General features: G+C 51.3%; 1 pseudogene; it reads right to left on the bottom strand.

Moving 5' to 3' along the window:
- Positions 1-13,809, bottom strand: part of LOC100349916 (mitochondrial dynamics protein MID51 pseudogene) — a 28,376-nt pseudogene extending 14,567 nt beyond the window's left edge.
- Positions 13,810-14,782: the final 973 nt, after the last annotated feature.

Raw genomic sequence — 14,782 nt, 5'->3', positions numbered from 1 at the left:
GTGCCGCAGTAGGTTTATCCTCCGCCTGCGGCGCTGGCATCCCACATGGACTCCTGTTTGAGCCCCAGCTGCTCCACTTCTGATCCAGCTCTCTGCTGTGGCCTGGGAAAGCAGTGGAGGATGGCCCATGTGCTGGGGTCCCTGCAACCACATGGGAGACACAGAATTGAAGAAGTTTCTGGCTCCTGGCTCCGGATGGGCTCAGTTCTGGCCATTTGGGGAGTGAACCAGCAGATGGAAGACCTTTCTCTCTGTTTCTTCCTCTCACTGTAACTTTACCTCTCAAATAAATAAATAAAATCTTTAAAATAAAGAATAACTAGGATTTAAGAGAAATTAATCATAATTATTAACATAAAAATCACCATGTAGATAAAACTATTCTAAGTTTGTAAGCACTTAATAACATATAAATTACAAATTGAGAGAAATCTAAAGACAAATAGATAAATTCACAATCCTAGTGGAAGGCTTTACATATATATATAATTATATATAATTTATTTTATATATATATGTAAGAAATTATACAAAGGTTGATTTTTATACTTGGTTGGCCCTAACAGACTGTGCATTCTTTATTTCTTTTTAGTTTTTTAAGAATTTACTAGTTGCTTATTTGAAAAGCAAAGAGACAGAGTGAGAGATCTATAGAGGCAGAAAAAGAGAGAGCGCCCATGCACTGGTCCACTCCTCAAATGCCTGCAACAGGCAGGACTGGGCCAGTCCAAAGCCAGGATCCAGGAACTCCATCTGAGTCTCCCACATGCCTGGCAGGGAGCTAAATACTCGAGCCATCCTGTTGTGCATTAGCAGGGAGCTGGAGCTACAACCAGGATCCTAACCCCAGCATCCAGATGTGGTGTGGGAGCGCCAAGAGCGGCATCCTAGCCCCTGTGCCAAACACCCAGCTCCTTCAAAGTGGGCCTCTTTCTTTACCATCACCTGACACATGACAATCGCTCCCTTAGTGTGTGCTGGGTGACCTCTTTGGCTGATTTGGCATTTAGGAACAGTCTTAGCGAGCTGACAGGCTTTTCTGGGTCCTCCTTGGGAGCAGTGTTTTGTTTTTTAAATGTAAGCGTATGGGTCCACCTGGCAGATGACAGCCATGTGACTGGGGACACAGCTTTGTCCTAGAAGACGTTCTGTTCTCCCTAAGACGTATCGCCTCCCGTCTCATACTGACCACCAGCAACCACCAGTCTCACCCAAAGCACTTCTGTGCAGCCCAGCACTCGGCAACAAATTCATTGCCAGAACTGGGCAATTAAAAAAAAATCTGCACTTTCAGCCTCGGTTAAGTTATCAGTAAATTAACATGACAAGATTTTTGGTTCAGGAATTGTAGCCAAAATGTAAAGAACTGCATTTTTTTTTTAATTACCATGAAAGAGGAAGACTCCAACACACACCACAGGAATCTTGCTAGCCTCGGATTCCCACGGCAGGACAGATTCCTGAGTGCTCAACCCTGGAGCTAATTTAAACCTTACTTATCCTGTAATTTCCAGTTCAGAAGCTCAGGTTGGCCCGGTATTGCTGGTCCACCCGGCTTGGGGAACTCGGCATCTGGCGACGCTGGCATTTAGAGCCACAGTGAAACCTACACAGCAGAAGGCCCCGGAGCCTTCATTGACTTCCTCCTCCCCCTCCCCACCTCGCCTGCTCCTCTTCCTTCTCCCGGATTGCGCGATGTCGGGTGGATCTGGCTCCGTCCCAAGTCTCTCTGAACATCTGGAACGATTTTTCTATTGTTCTGGAGCTGAGTTTGAAAAACCACAAATAACTTTGCTAAGCACCATTTCCCCTTCCTTTTTAAATCTACCTAGATCTCAGACGTGTTTATTTCTCGGGCTTCTGACTCACGTATACCTTATTCACCCAAGTGCCTTTTTTCCATTGTGTGTGTGTGTGTGTGTGTGTGTGTGTGTTTAAAGGAGGCATTTGCTACCCAAGATTCTTGGGCAAACTTTGTCAGAATCTTTCAGTCTTTTCTTCTCTTCCAGGAAGGCAGCTTTACAACAAAGGAGAAAGCTCTGGGACTCGCTGTACCCTCCACCATACACCCTCTAAGAAAGCCAGTTTTCCCTTCAAAATCATGAACCACGTGGTGCTTAGCAAGGTGGCCGTTCCAGACACAACATGGGGTTCTTAGTGCTTTGCAGAACACATCACAGAGAGACTAGAGTGGCAGAATTTTTGTACACAGAACCTCACTGTAGGAGCCGGTGTTGTGGTACAGCAGGTTAAGCCGCTGCCTATAGCACTGGCATCCCATCCGAGTGCCAGTCCAAATCCCAAGTGCTCGGCTTCCGAAGCAGCTTCCTGCTGATGTGTCTGGGAATGCTGTTGAAGATGGCCAAGTACTTGGGCCCCAGCCACCTATGTGGGAGACCCAGATGGAGTTCTAGGTTCCTGGCTTCAGCCTGGCCCAGCCCCAGCCATTGTGGCCATTTGGGGAGTGATCCAACAAATGGAAGATGTCTCTCTCTCCCCTTCTTTCTCTACAACTCTGCCTTTCAAATAAATTAATAAATAAATATTTTTTTAAATGAAGGTGTATAGTGTATCTTATAATTGCTTTTAGCAAATGAGGGGTTTTTGTTGTTGTTGTTTTGGTTTTTAAGAGGTAGAGAGAGGGGCCGGCACTGTGACACAGCAGGTTAAAGCCCTGGCCTGCGGTGCTGAAATCCCATGTGGACACCAGTTTCGGTCCCAGCTGCTCTGTTTCTGATCCAGCTCCCTGCTGATGCACCTGGGAAGGTGGTGGAGGATGATCCAGGTACTTGGGCCCCTGCACACACATGGGAGAACCAGAGAAAGCTCCTGGTTCCTGGCTTAGGATTGGCTCAGCTCCAACCGTTGTGGCCATTTGGGGAGTGAGCCAGCAGATGGAGGACCTCTCTCTCCCTCTCTCCATCTCTACCTCTCTCTGTGACTCTTTCAAATAAATAAAATGAATCTTAAAAAAAAAAAAGAGGTAGGGCCGGCGCTGCGGCTCACTAGGCTAATCCTCCACCTGTGGCACTGGTACCCCAGGTTCTAGTCCCGGTCGGGGCGCCAGATTCTGTTCCGGTTGCTCCTCTTTCAGTCCAGCTCTCTGCTCTGGCCTGGGGGGCAGGCAGTGGAGGATGGCCCATCTTTTACTGCTTTTCTAGGCCATAACAGAGAGCTGGATCAGAAGAGGAGTAGCAGGAACTTGAACTGGTGCCCACATGGGCTGCCAGCGCCACAGGTGGAGGCTTAGCCCGCTATGTCACAGCGCTGGTCCCAATAAATAAATCTTAAAAAAAAAAAAAAACAAACTAGGATCCTGGGACTGTTTATAACAGGACCCAGGTCTATTATATGAGTGTCAGAGACAGAGAGAGAGAGAGAGAGAGAGAGGTGTCTTCCATCCATTGGCTCACTCCCCAAATGGCTGCATTGGCCAGAGCTGGGCCAATCTAAAGCCAGGAGCCAGGAGCTTCTTCCAGGTCTCCCATGTGTGTGCAGAGACCCAAGGACCTAGGCCATCTTCCACTGCTTTCCCAGGCCGTAGCAGAGAGCTGGATCAGAAGTGGAGCAGCCGGGACTCAAACCAGCATCTGTATGGAATGCTGGCACTGCAGGCAGTGGCTTTACCCGACACACCACATTGCTGGCCCCAAGACCCTCCTGATGTAGTCTCTTGTCACTCACTCACAGCCAAGTATAGAGGTGTTGTAGCTGGACTGCATTGTATTTTTCTTATATTTGTACATTTGTAATGATTTCCTAGCTGAGGTCCCTATTGGTGCACTGTCCTCCATACCCTGCTAGCCAAGGCTTCAAATTCCAAGTAGCCCCTTGGTGCCACATCAAAGCCCACCTCCAAGTTTCCCCACCACCTCCCACTTGTGGAAGGGGTGGTACCAAATTTGTCCTTCAGGAACCCTGAACTTGGCCCACCAAGGGAGCAGCTGACAAGTGGGAGGAGCTCCATGGAGGACCTGGGGTTTGCTGAGCAAAGCCCACACCCAGACTGTGCCTTGCCACTTCACACTTTGTCTTCCAGGCATCTCCTCTGAGATCCCCTGGACACACGACCCCAGGGACAGACTCTCATCTGATTAGGAACAGAAAGGGTATAGGATGTGGCCTGTGCCAGAGACAGCCCCTGGAAGGGCCCTCACACAGCCAGAGGTGTGAGACTCAAAGTCAAGCCCCAGGCCACACAGGGCATCAGGCTGTCCCTGATTCGGGCAGCCTCTGGCTGTGGCAGTGACCCTGATGGGGCCTGCTGAACATATGATCAACCCCCGCCCCCACCTTGAGAATGCTGGCTTCTACTTTTGATGCATTTTCTTGCAGAAGCTGGAGGGGGTCAGCTCGTGTAACCACAGACAGAGCAGCCTTGCAGACTACAGAGTGGCTGAGGATGGCCTGTGTCGGGCACTGAGGGGTGGGCGGCAAGAAGACCAAGTGGCAATTTCCTGCAGCCCCATTGCAGTCGTGCCCAGCAGGTTACGTCTAAGTGATCACAGAGTGTCTGGGGAACTCCAAGCCACGGGCCGACCACAGCCATAAGTAATTATGCCCCCTCAGGCCCAGCAGGGAGAAGGTTTCCCACGGTCTCAAGACCACAGCTCTCAGCATAGCGTGTGGTCTCCGAGCAAGGCCAGAAAGTTCAGGGTGGGAGTGCCTGGGAGAAGGGGCCCATTCACACCAGGGACCACCTGGCGTCAAGAGTCTTGGAGGATACTGAGCGCCATCCATGAGACCCTGTGAGGGCCATGTGAGGTGGATTGGAAGAGGCATCGTTTGGAGATCAGCCAGACGTGGGTTCAAATCCCAGCTCCGCTGCCATCTGGTCCCCCGACACAGGGAGCCAAGGAGAGTCGGGTGCAGCTGAGTGAGCTGGGAGAGGATCCCAAGGAACACCAGGCAGGGGTGTGGCTGTGAGGGGAGGCAAAAGACAGAGGGGAGGCTCTCAGGTGGCCCCTGCTGTGGGAAATGAGGCTGAGGGCTTTGCTGCCACTGCCAGCCCCAGGGGAGGGAGCTGGGGTGTGTGTCCACCAGCACCCATCGGTCATCGGTCGAGGGCACTCACTCTCTGGCACATCGACTTGTCCTGAGTGCCTTGGAGGGGCTGGAGAACCCTTAGGCAGGGGGTTCCGAGCTGACACTGGACAGTTTTTCATCATGGAAAGGTGAGCACTGGGGGAGTACGGTTGGATGCTGATGGCAGCCGCCCTACCTGTGCCCTCCCCCCGGCCTCTGGTTGCCCATGTCAGGTCTCCTGATGGGTGAGGCACAGCTGAGAACCCGCCTTCTTCTGAGATTCGATGGACGGGCACTTGTCTGCCGATGGCTTTGGTTTGTCATGCTTTGGCTCCCCAGGTGCGGAGGCAGCAGGGTCCAGGGCTCAGCCACTCTGCAGGGTGGAGGGAAGAGAATTGAGAGCGCCAGGATCCTCCCAGAAGAGAGGGGGTGTAGGAGTAGAGATGACAGGAAGAGAGGGAGCAAGCCAGAGAGACAGCATGGGTGTGTGATTCCTGCACCCAGAGTTCTTTGCTGCAGTCTGCAAAATTTGACAAGAGGCTGGTGGGAATGGATTTTCTTGGAAACTGGAAGGGTTGTGTGGAATGGCCAGGCTGATGTGAGGACGAACCAGGACCCCAGTCTGGAAGGGTGAGGCAAGAGCAGAGGTTCCTAAAGGGCCCTGGGAGGTAGTGACGCTTCCAGGGCAGGCTTTGGGACCCTCTACACTACAGAGCTCGGGCAGGAACGGTTTCCCCAAGGGCAGCGTCGAGGATGAGGACTGGGGAGTTGCATCGTGGTGTTGGAGAGGTGCTCCTGGTCCCCAGGAAAGGAGTCTATTTGTGGGTGGGCATCCATTCAGGGCTCCACCTCACCAGGGGGAGCTTGCCGAACACCCACCACAATTGTCCCACAATGGCTCAGTCTGTCTTTATAGACCTCCCCTTCCTCCCCGTTCTGTAAACACCCAGGCTGAGCAGGCTTCTAGGGTGCCAGAGGAGAACACAGACAAAGGGCAGGTGCAGGCCCTGGAGGTGGGGGCTTTCAGTGCATGGGGACCATCCCTCGGGCAGCAGGGGGACTCCCAGGAATGCTAGGGGAACACGCAGCTTCTGCCATTACCACCTAGAGCTCTGAGGGCAATGCAGTCTCAACAGCAAGTAGGGGGCCCAATGATAAGGAGCCCTCGAAATAGCAAAGCTGTCCCAAGGCTGGTGACAGTGCAGCCCGGGGGGTTCAGGCTTCAGAGTGCTTCCGAAAGTGCATTGAAAGTGGAATTATGTGATGAGAGTCTTTTTTTTCTTTTTAAAGATTTATGTATTTATTTGAAAAGCAGAGTCATGGGGTGAGGGAGAGGGAAAGAGGGAAGATGAGAGAGAGATCTGTTTTGCACCCACTGGTTCACTCCCCAAATGGCCACAATAGCCAGGCAGAATCCAGATGCCAAGAATTCCATCTGGATCTCTGGTGTGGGCTGCAGGACCCAAGCATTTGGGCCGTCTTCTGCTGGCCTCCTCTAGTGAGCATTCCCACAAAGTCCGCAAGGACCCTAGCTCATCCCAGTTCATCCAGCCCTTGCCCACAGTCCAGGCTGGTGACCCTCAAACCCCATCTCAGCAGCAAGATGGAGGAAGTGAGCAGGACAAAGGAGCAAAGACTCCTAGAAATTCCCGGGCCACAATTCCAGTTCCATTCCATTGGGCTGGTGGGGTCCTCTGTCATGCCCACCCCAGGAGAGGCTGGGGAATGTGGGCTGTCTCCTCTGTAACCCTAAGACGAGCTAGAAATTCTATGAGGACAAAGTGTGTTACAGGTTGAACAGGTTCCCCAGACTCATGCAATCAATGGATGGGTAGTGCTATCAATGGATAGATTTGGGGGAGGCTCCATCCAACTTGGAAGGTGGGGTCTTTGGGAGGTGATTGAATGGGATGAGGTTACTAGGGTGCACCCCCATGGTGGAATCTTTAAAGGAGAGATCACATGCTGGGCAGTGCTTCCCAGCTTGGCATGCAATCATTCCCCTGCACCTGCTCCACCATTGCCAGTCTCCACCACACGGCCCCTTGATCTTGAGCTGTGACCTTCACACTGTCAGCCAAAATACACCTTTCTAAGAAGTTCCTCTCAGGTACTTGAGTTAAAGGAACTAAAAGTTGACTGATACAGAGAGAAAAGGGGTGCTGGTTGTAGCCAGCCTTGCCAAGGACCTCACAGGGGAGGATGCTGAGCCCAAGGTGCTCAGGTTGTCCGTGCACAGAGTACCTCCCATCTGGGTGCTCAGCAGTGAGATACCATTCAGCCCACTCCCCCAGCCCCTGGTGGGCTCACCCTAGCAAGTCAGTGTGGATGCCCCGCCCCACACACCCTCAGTGCACCTGACTCCCCTTGCAGCTGTGGGTGACAGCTGCCACCTCCTGTGACCGTGTGTCTCCTCTACCTGAGACGTCCTGTGGCAGCACAAGCATGTGCTGTGCCACGAGACGGCTCCCCAGTCTCTGGTGGGGCAACCCTGGGGGTGTCCAGTCTGCTTTTCCAGACAGGTCCCGGCAGAACTGAGTGCTTTAGCCAGCACTTCTCACATCCAGAATCGCATTTTCTCCATCCTCATCTCCATCTCCCTCTTCCCTTATCCAACCTGATACACTCTCCACCCTCAGGTCCTTATTTCAGGATCTCTTTCTCGGGGGAATCCAAACTAAGACACTTCATTTTTTTTATTAAATTTTTAAAAGATTTATTTATATGAAAGAGTTACAAAGAGAGAGGAAGGAGAGACAGAGCTGAGACAGAGAGAGGGAGAAAGACAGAGATCTTCCATCTGCTGATTCACTCCCCAAGTGGCCGCAACGGCCAGGGTGTGCCAGGCCCCAGCCACAAGTTTCCTCCAGGTCTCTCACAATGGCTGCAAGGACACAAGCACTTGGGCTATCTTCCACTGCTTTTCTCAGATGTATCAGCAGAGAGCTGGATCAGAAGTGGAGCAGCCAGGATTCCAACCAGCAACCATATGGGATGCTGGCATTGCAGGTGGTGGCTTTACCCCCTGAGCCACAAAACCGACCCACGAACTAAAACTTTAGATGCCTTCCCAGTGGCTAAATCAGAATTCGAACTCAGATCCCCAGACTCTTACGCCAAACTATCTTTGGAAAAAGAACACGGGAGCACTTTTAAAGCACAGCACTTTGTCAACAAAGTTTTGAAACTGTTGACCTGGTTTCTGAATCAAATCCTGAACCAGTCAAGAGTGAACGAACTCACTCAAAATGCAATAACCATTCAGTCCATGTATTACAGATAACAACCAGGACAGGCTCTGTTAACAAACAGAGCCCATCCCTCCTCCTGCCCCAGCAATTCTCGGAATGGCTGTCGGATTTGGTTTATTGGGTTTTCTTCATTAGGATGCTGTGCACAGAGCAGGAGCTGGTAGGCTCAGAGGACAAAAGCTCCACCCTGTAAACACAAGGACCATACAGAAGACCGGGGCAGAGAGATGCTCTGGGGAACTGCCAAGGCTCACCTCAACCTCAAGGTCATCAGCTGATCCTGTGGCATAGGCAGTGGGGAAAGCCAGCCCCCACCATCAAATCTTGCCATCTGTCTCCTGACCAATATGTTTGCAGAGAGACCCAGGCAAACAGCAGGAATCTGGGGGTGGGGTTCCCACAGGGAAAAGAAACAGGAGGGAGTGGTAATAGGCCTGGCCGTGGGGAGCCTGGTGCATCATGGCATGGGCCTGCACACTTGTCCCAGTCACATCTCCAGCATCAATAACAACAACGATTTTATTACCAGAATAACAGCTGCAGCCGCTGCTTCTGCTCTTTTTTGGTCAAGTATTTTTTGGCAACTGTCAAATAAGAATGTCTTTCAATATTTCCTTTAGACCTGATACCAATCCCTGTTTTACAGATGACAGAACTCGCCAAGTTCAAGTATCCCGGCCAAGGTCATGTAGCCAATAGTCCCTGCCTGTCTCCAATGTCTTGCTTCTGACTCCAGGCCACATGACCCCCTGGGTGGCTTTTGGGGGCCATCAGCTGTCACAGTGCTGAAGCTCCAATGGAATCTTGGTTTTGACTCTTGGCAGTGAAGACCTGGTGGCCTGGCTCCCTGCCTGCTCCTCATCCTCCTCACCCTGCCCTGATAGGGGTGGTCCTTGCCCACCCTGCGACGGAGCCGCACAGGTTAAACCAGGCAAGGTCTTCCAACCCTGGGTATACAATAGTTCTTTTATATATAGAGAGATTTTTTATTTATTTATTTGAGAGGCAGAGTTACAGACAAAGAGAGGGAGATACAGAGAGAGAGAGAGATCTTCCATCCGCTGGTTCACTCCCCACATGGCCGCAACGGCCGGAGTTGGGCCAATCCAAAGTCAGGAGCCAGGAGCTTCTTCCAGGTCTCCCGTGCAGGTGCAGGGGCCCAAGGACCTGGGCCATCTTCTGCAGCTTTCCCAGGCCACAGCAGAAAGATGGATCAGAAGAGAGGCAGCTGGGACATGAACCGGCGCCCACATAGCATACCGGTGCCGCAGATGGAGGCTTAGCCCACTACGCCACAGTACCGGCCCTTACAATGGTTCTGATGTCGCAGTAGACCTGGCTGAAGTGGGCAGCAGGCTTCTGTTTCCCTTTGCCCCTTTCCAGAGAGGCTGACGCACTCCACCCCCCACCCCCAGTACATTAGACGAAAGTCCATCCAGGATTGGAGATTGCCTCGGTGGGGCCCCCACCTGGGCAGTGACAAGTGCCCCCAGTTCTGCAGCACACTTGACAGTGCTCTGTCCCTGCCTAAGCCTCCTTCAGAGTAGGATCCAGACATAAGCTCCCTGGACTGGACGGCACAGAGTGGATGAGAGAGAGGAAAGATGAAGTGGGGGAGGGGAGTATTTAAGAATGATCCGGGATTCATTGCTCTGAGACAGCAGACTCCTTAAATTTTTATACATGGCAATGTGGTGATTAAGTGCTGCTGCTGCCAGCGGCTTACGGGAACAAGCAGAGACAGAGCTGGGGGCAGGAAGGGTGGCGCATCTGAGCGAGCGAGAGTGAAGGCGGTTGTCCCTGGTGAGCAGCCTCACTCGAGGCCAAACCCGGCTTCCGCCTGGTCTGAACCCCAAGGATATCTCAGTGCTCCTTTGAGCTGCCGCCTGCATTCCCAATCATCCATCATAAATCTTCCGGCCTCTGCTTCCTTTCTATTTAAAGTGTGTGTGTGTGTGTGTGTGTGTGGTGCAGGGAGAAGCTGGATTTTGCACTGCGACTCTTTGCTAATGAAATGGGTGCATTGGTGAATGTTTGCGAATAGGGAGGATCCCAGGAGTGGCTGGAGTCAGGGTCTTCCTGTAGCATTTAAAAGGCCAGGGAGCAGAGGGCTGTTGGCTGACAGTGTCTAGAAATCAGGCCTGGGATGTACGGGGGCTGACTCACTGGCAGCTGAGCTGCAGCCCCAGAGGGACCGGCGGCCAGCAAAGGGGACTTGTTTTGCCTGAGCAACAGGTGTAGGCTCCCCAGAGGACAATGCAGAAGAAGGAAGGAAGTGAAGTCTCCTTTGTTTCTCTGTCACAAATTCAGATTTTATGTAGCAGTAGCAAGAGGCCAAGCCCCAGTACACAAGTGCTTTTCAAGTCCCTGATTGTGGAATGTTTGCTAATGTCCCATTGGGGTGGAAAGATAAACATCACCTCTTTCTCCAGGAGGACTGTGGCAAAGGAGCCCAGCCCAGGGATAGGTCAAATTCTTTGAGTCCATTTTTGCAAACAAGGCACCATGGCCCATAGTTCTTGCTTCCAAGATTTTGAAGCACTCCCAGAATGCTTTTGTGTCTCTTGATTGAGGGTCCCTCTTGGCTCAGATTTGTGCTTTGAAACGGGAACAGTGCTGCAATGGTGAGGAACGGAGACCACTCTGCTGTCAGGAACCTGCGCTACCTGGGAAGCAGAATAGCATCGTTTAACAGTGGGCTTTGATTAGCTGTCAAGGCACACTGTAAACTTTAGAGCGAGACTAAAAATATTTTCCAAATAAACATACTTAATATGCTTACAGAAGATATGTAACGTGGTCAGTGAAAACTAGAGAAGGCAGAAAAAGAGGGAAAGATTTATTTCAAAATCACTCAAGAATAAGGGCAGGAAAAAGAAAATGGTTACAAATACCCTTCTCAGAATCCAACTATGTCAAGAGCCAGTTTAGACGTGAGTGGTATAAAAAACAAAAATTAAAAGCCAGAGGCCGGGGACCAGCATTGTGGCACAGCAGGTGCAGGTTAAGCTGCCACATGAGGTACCGGCATCCCATATTGTAGAGCCAGTTTGAGTGCCAGCTGTTCCACTTCCAATCCAGCTTCCTGATATTGCACCTGGCTTTGCCACCCAGGTCAGAGACCTGGCTCCTTGCTTCAGCTGGGCCAAGCATTGGCTCTTATAGTCATTTGAGGAGTGAACCAGCAGGTGGAAGATATTCATTCATTCTCTCCCTCTCTCTCTTTCTCTCTCTCTCTCCCTCCCTCCCTTTATCTTTCCCTCCCTCCCTCCCTCCCTCTCTCTCCCCATGCCCCCTTTATCACTCTGCCTTTCAAACAAATAAATAAATGTCCCCCTAAAGCAGAGTAGCCTACAAAACAAGACCCAACTACAAGAAATTCACTGTAAATGTTGAGACTCCATCAGTGGTGCTAAGTTGAGTGGGATTCTAGCATCCAAGGCATACATTGTGCTGGACCTGAGTCCTGCCCTCACTCTGCCAAGAGGGCATTGTTCCATTGGACCACAGATCCTCCAAGATCAGCAGAAGCATTACCCCATCTTGAAGCCTTTGTGTCCCTCCCCAGGCTGAGTGACTGTTCTCTACCCTCCTTCTTACAGCAATCTGTGTCTCTGGCTGTTCTAGTACTGCCCCTTGGAGGGTAAACTGAGAGATCCCTGGTAGGAAGGAACATGCCCTCTCCATTCCCTGTGCCCTGGAAGCTGGAGATTATTGCTTGGTGGGCAGACAGATGGCTGGCTTGCTGGGTAGATGGGTAGTTGGGTGGATAGGTGGATGGGTGGCTGAGTAGGTGGCTGGATAGGAGGATGGCTATTATCTTCTTTGGGTTCCCCCAAGGCAGACCCATTGGAAGGGCTTGAGCACAGGTAGATTTTCTAGGAGGTGATCGTAAGAAGCAGAAACAACTGGGCAAAGCAAGAGAGGGAAGGCAGAAAAGCCCAGAAAGGCTGCACCCAGGAATGAGCTGCCTTGGGGAGAACCTGCAAGCTCCATCCCCCTGGGGCTGCCTTGAGCAGGTGCCCTAGTGAACACGCCCCAGAGGGGCCCACAGCAGAATAAGGACTGGGATATTTCTGTGCCTCTTCCCATGCCCAGCTGGTTGGTGTAACTGCCCTATTCTCTTGCACATCCAGTTTTCTCCAGTTTATAGTTCAACAACTCTCTGGGGCCTGGGAGAATCTCAGGATAAAGCCTCAGGCAGGGCTTCAAGGGCACCAGCTACAAATGGAAGTGTCCTGGGAGACTAGGGCTTTAGTAACATGGAGTGAAGGATTTTCCCACGCTCCTTCCAACCCCGCCATATCACATTCAATGTCAATAGTCAACCTCCAACTTACTGTGTGCTGTCTGAAGTTCTGCCCTCTGCCCGTGCTGCACTTAGAATGGTTATCCAGCGACATCTCCCTGCCCCAGCAGAGGGATCTCTGTGTGTCTTGCACTGTGACCTGGATTGTCTGAGCCCCTGAAATGTTCCTGGTAGAGTCCCATGCTCCTGTATCATTACAGGATTCTGCTCTACCTTGAAGTGTAAGTTTAGTTACACATAAAAATCCCCAGAACAAACTGGAGTGTCCAACAGGGACTCACACCCGTAACCATTGTCACACAAATGGCAAAAGAGCTTCAACCTGGGTGCCCAGGAAGGAAGTCCCATTTTGTTCAACAAAGCTGTATGGTTGTGCTGATTTTCCGCCTAGATTCAATGTTCTTTCCAGCTGTGTGGAAGAGATACAAGAGGAAGAGAGAGCAATTTAGAGCTGGGGGAGAGAGGGAGAAAGAGCTGTGTACGAGATGATAATAGAATTGCTGGGTTCAGGCATTTTCCATTGTTTTGTTTTCCTTTTGCATTTGAGGATACAAGAGAGGGGGGTTGGAAATGTTACTTGAAAAGAATTTTTTTTTTTTTTTTGGCTCAGAGAGAAATTCAGAGTTGCTTTGACTTGGTATTGTTGCTATTAGTAGCTAGAAACCTCTACTCACTTGGTGGCCCCTAGACAGGGATGATCTGATGATTTACAGACACCAAGCCCAGAGAACAAGGTCACCTTGATCAATCAAAAAACCTTTTCGGGGTCACAGGAATGTAATAGTAAGATATCGGCCGGGAGTTGTGCCAAGTGCATCTGAACCAGCTACAACTTTGTCAGAAGATGGTTGGCATCTTTAGCCAAAGGGTCCCTGGGAGAAAGCCGAGCCCGAGACTTCTGTTTGGGAATGCTCCAGGGAAGCACACAGCCGGAGGAGCTGAGCAAGTGTGCAGGCTCATTCCAACGCCAGTCCCAGCCTGTCCCTGCTGGGAGCCCAGAGCAGGAGACGTCCCATGTCAGGAGGGTGCTGGGGTAAAGAAGGAGGTGCTTCCTGTTCCTGGGGCTGAAGTCGGGACTGGGGAGGGCCAGCTGTGGGCCGCTGGCAGCCAACATTCCCATCAGCTGGGCCCAGTGCTCTTTCACTACAAAGGGGTCTGGATACGGTCCCCACAGCGCCCGCTCCGGAAGGAGGTACCCAGCTTCAGACTCTCATCCACATTCATGGCTGACACCAATAAACACATCTAAAACTACTGTGAAGGGAGAGGTATTGGGTGCCCCTGGCCTTGAACACTACTGATTCCCAGCATGTCAAGAAAGACGGGTCCCAGGACCAGCACTGTGGCGCAGTGGGTTAATGCCCTGGCCCGAAGCACCAGCATCCCATATGGGCACCGGTTCGATTCCCGGCTTCTCCACTTCCAATCCAGCTCTCTGTTATGACCTGGGAAAGCAGCAGAAGATGGCCCAAGTCATTGGGACCCTGCACCCCTGTGGGAAACCCAGAAGAAGCTCCTGGTTCCTGGCTTCGGATTGGCACATCTCCGGCTGTTGTGGCCAATCGGGAGTGAACTAGCGGATGGAAGACCTCTCTACCCCCCACCCCCCGCCTCTTTAGTCTCTCTCCATATAACTCAGACTTTCAAATAAATAAATAAATCTTTAAAAAATAAAATAAAGATTAAAAAAAAAAAAGAAAGAAAGACGGGTCCCTAGGGCCAGCCTTGTGGAACAGCAGGTAAAGCCGCTGCCTGCGCTGCCCGCATCCCGTGTGAGCTCTAGTTTGAGTCCCGGCTGCTCTGCTTCTTATCCAGCTCCTGATGATGTGTCTGGGAAAGCAGTGGAAGATGGCCCAAATGCTTAGGCCCCTGCCACCCATGTGGGGGACCCGGATGGAGTTCCAGACTCCTGTCTTTGGCTTGGCCCAGTCCTAGTTGTTGCAGCCATTTGGGAAGTGAACCAGCAGATAAAACACACACACACTCTCTCTCCCTTTTATGTCACCCTACCTTTCAAATAAATAAAATAAATCTTAAACAAAGGAAAGGTGGGTCCCTGAATTTCCTCATTTCCCTTCCGTATGAGTCCTTGTAATTTCTCATACTTCCTATGCACTAAATCCTGATTTTTTAATGATCTTAACCAGGGAGCATTGCCATATTACAATGGGTGTTTCTGATCTAGTGCCTCTGGGTG

This window comes from Oryctolagus cuniculus, chromosome 10, assembly GCF_964237555.1.
Source record: "Oryctolagus cuniculus chromosome 10, mOryCun1.1, whole genome shotgun sequence".
NCBI classification, from domain to species: Eukaryota; Metazoa; Chordata; class Mammalia; order Lagomorpha; family Leporidae; genus Oryctolagus; species Oryctolagus cuniculus.
Note: the sequence above shows the minus strand (reverse complement) of the source record. Positions and strands in the feature narration are given on the sequence as shown.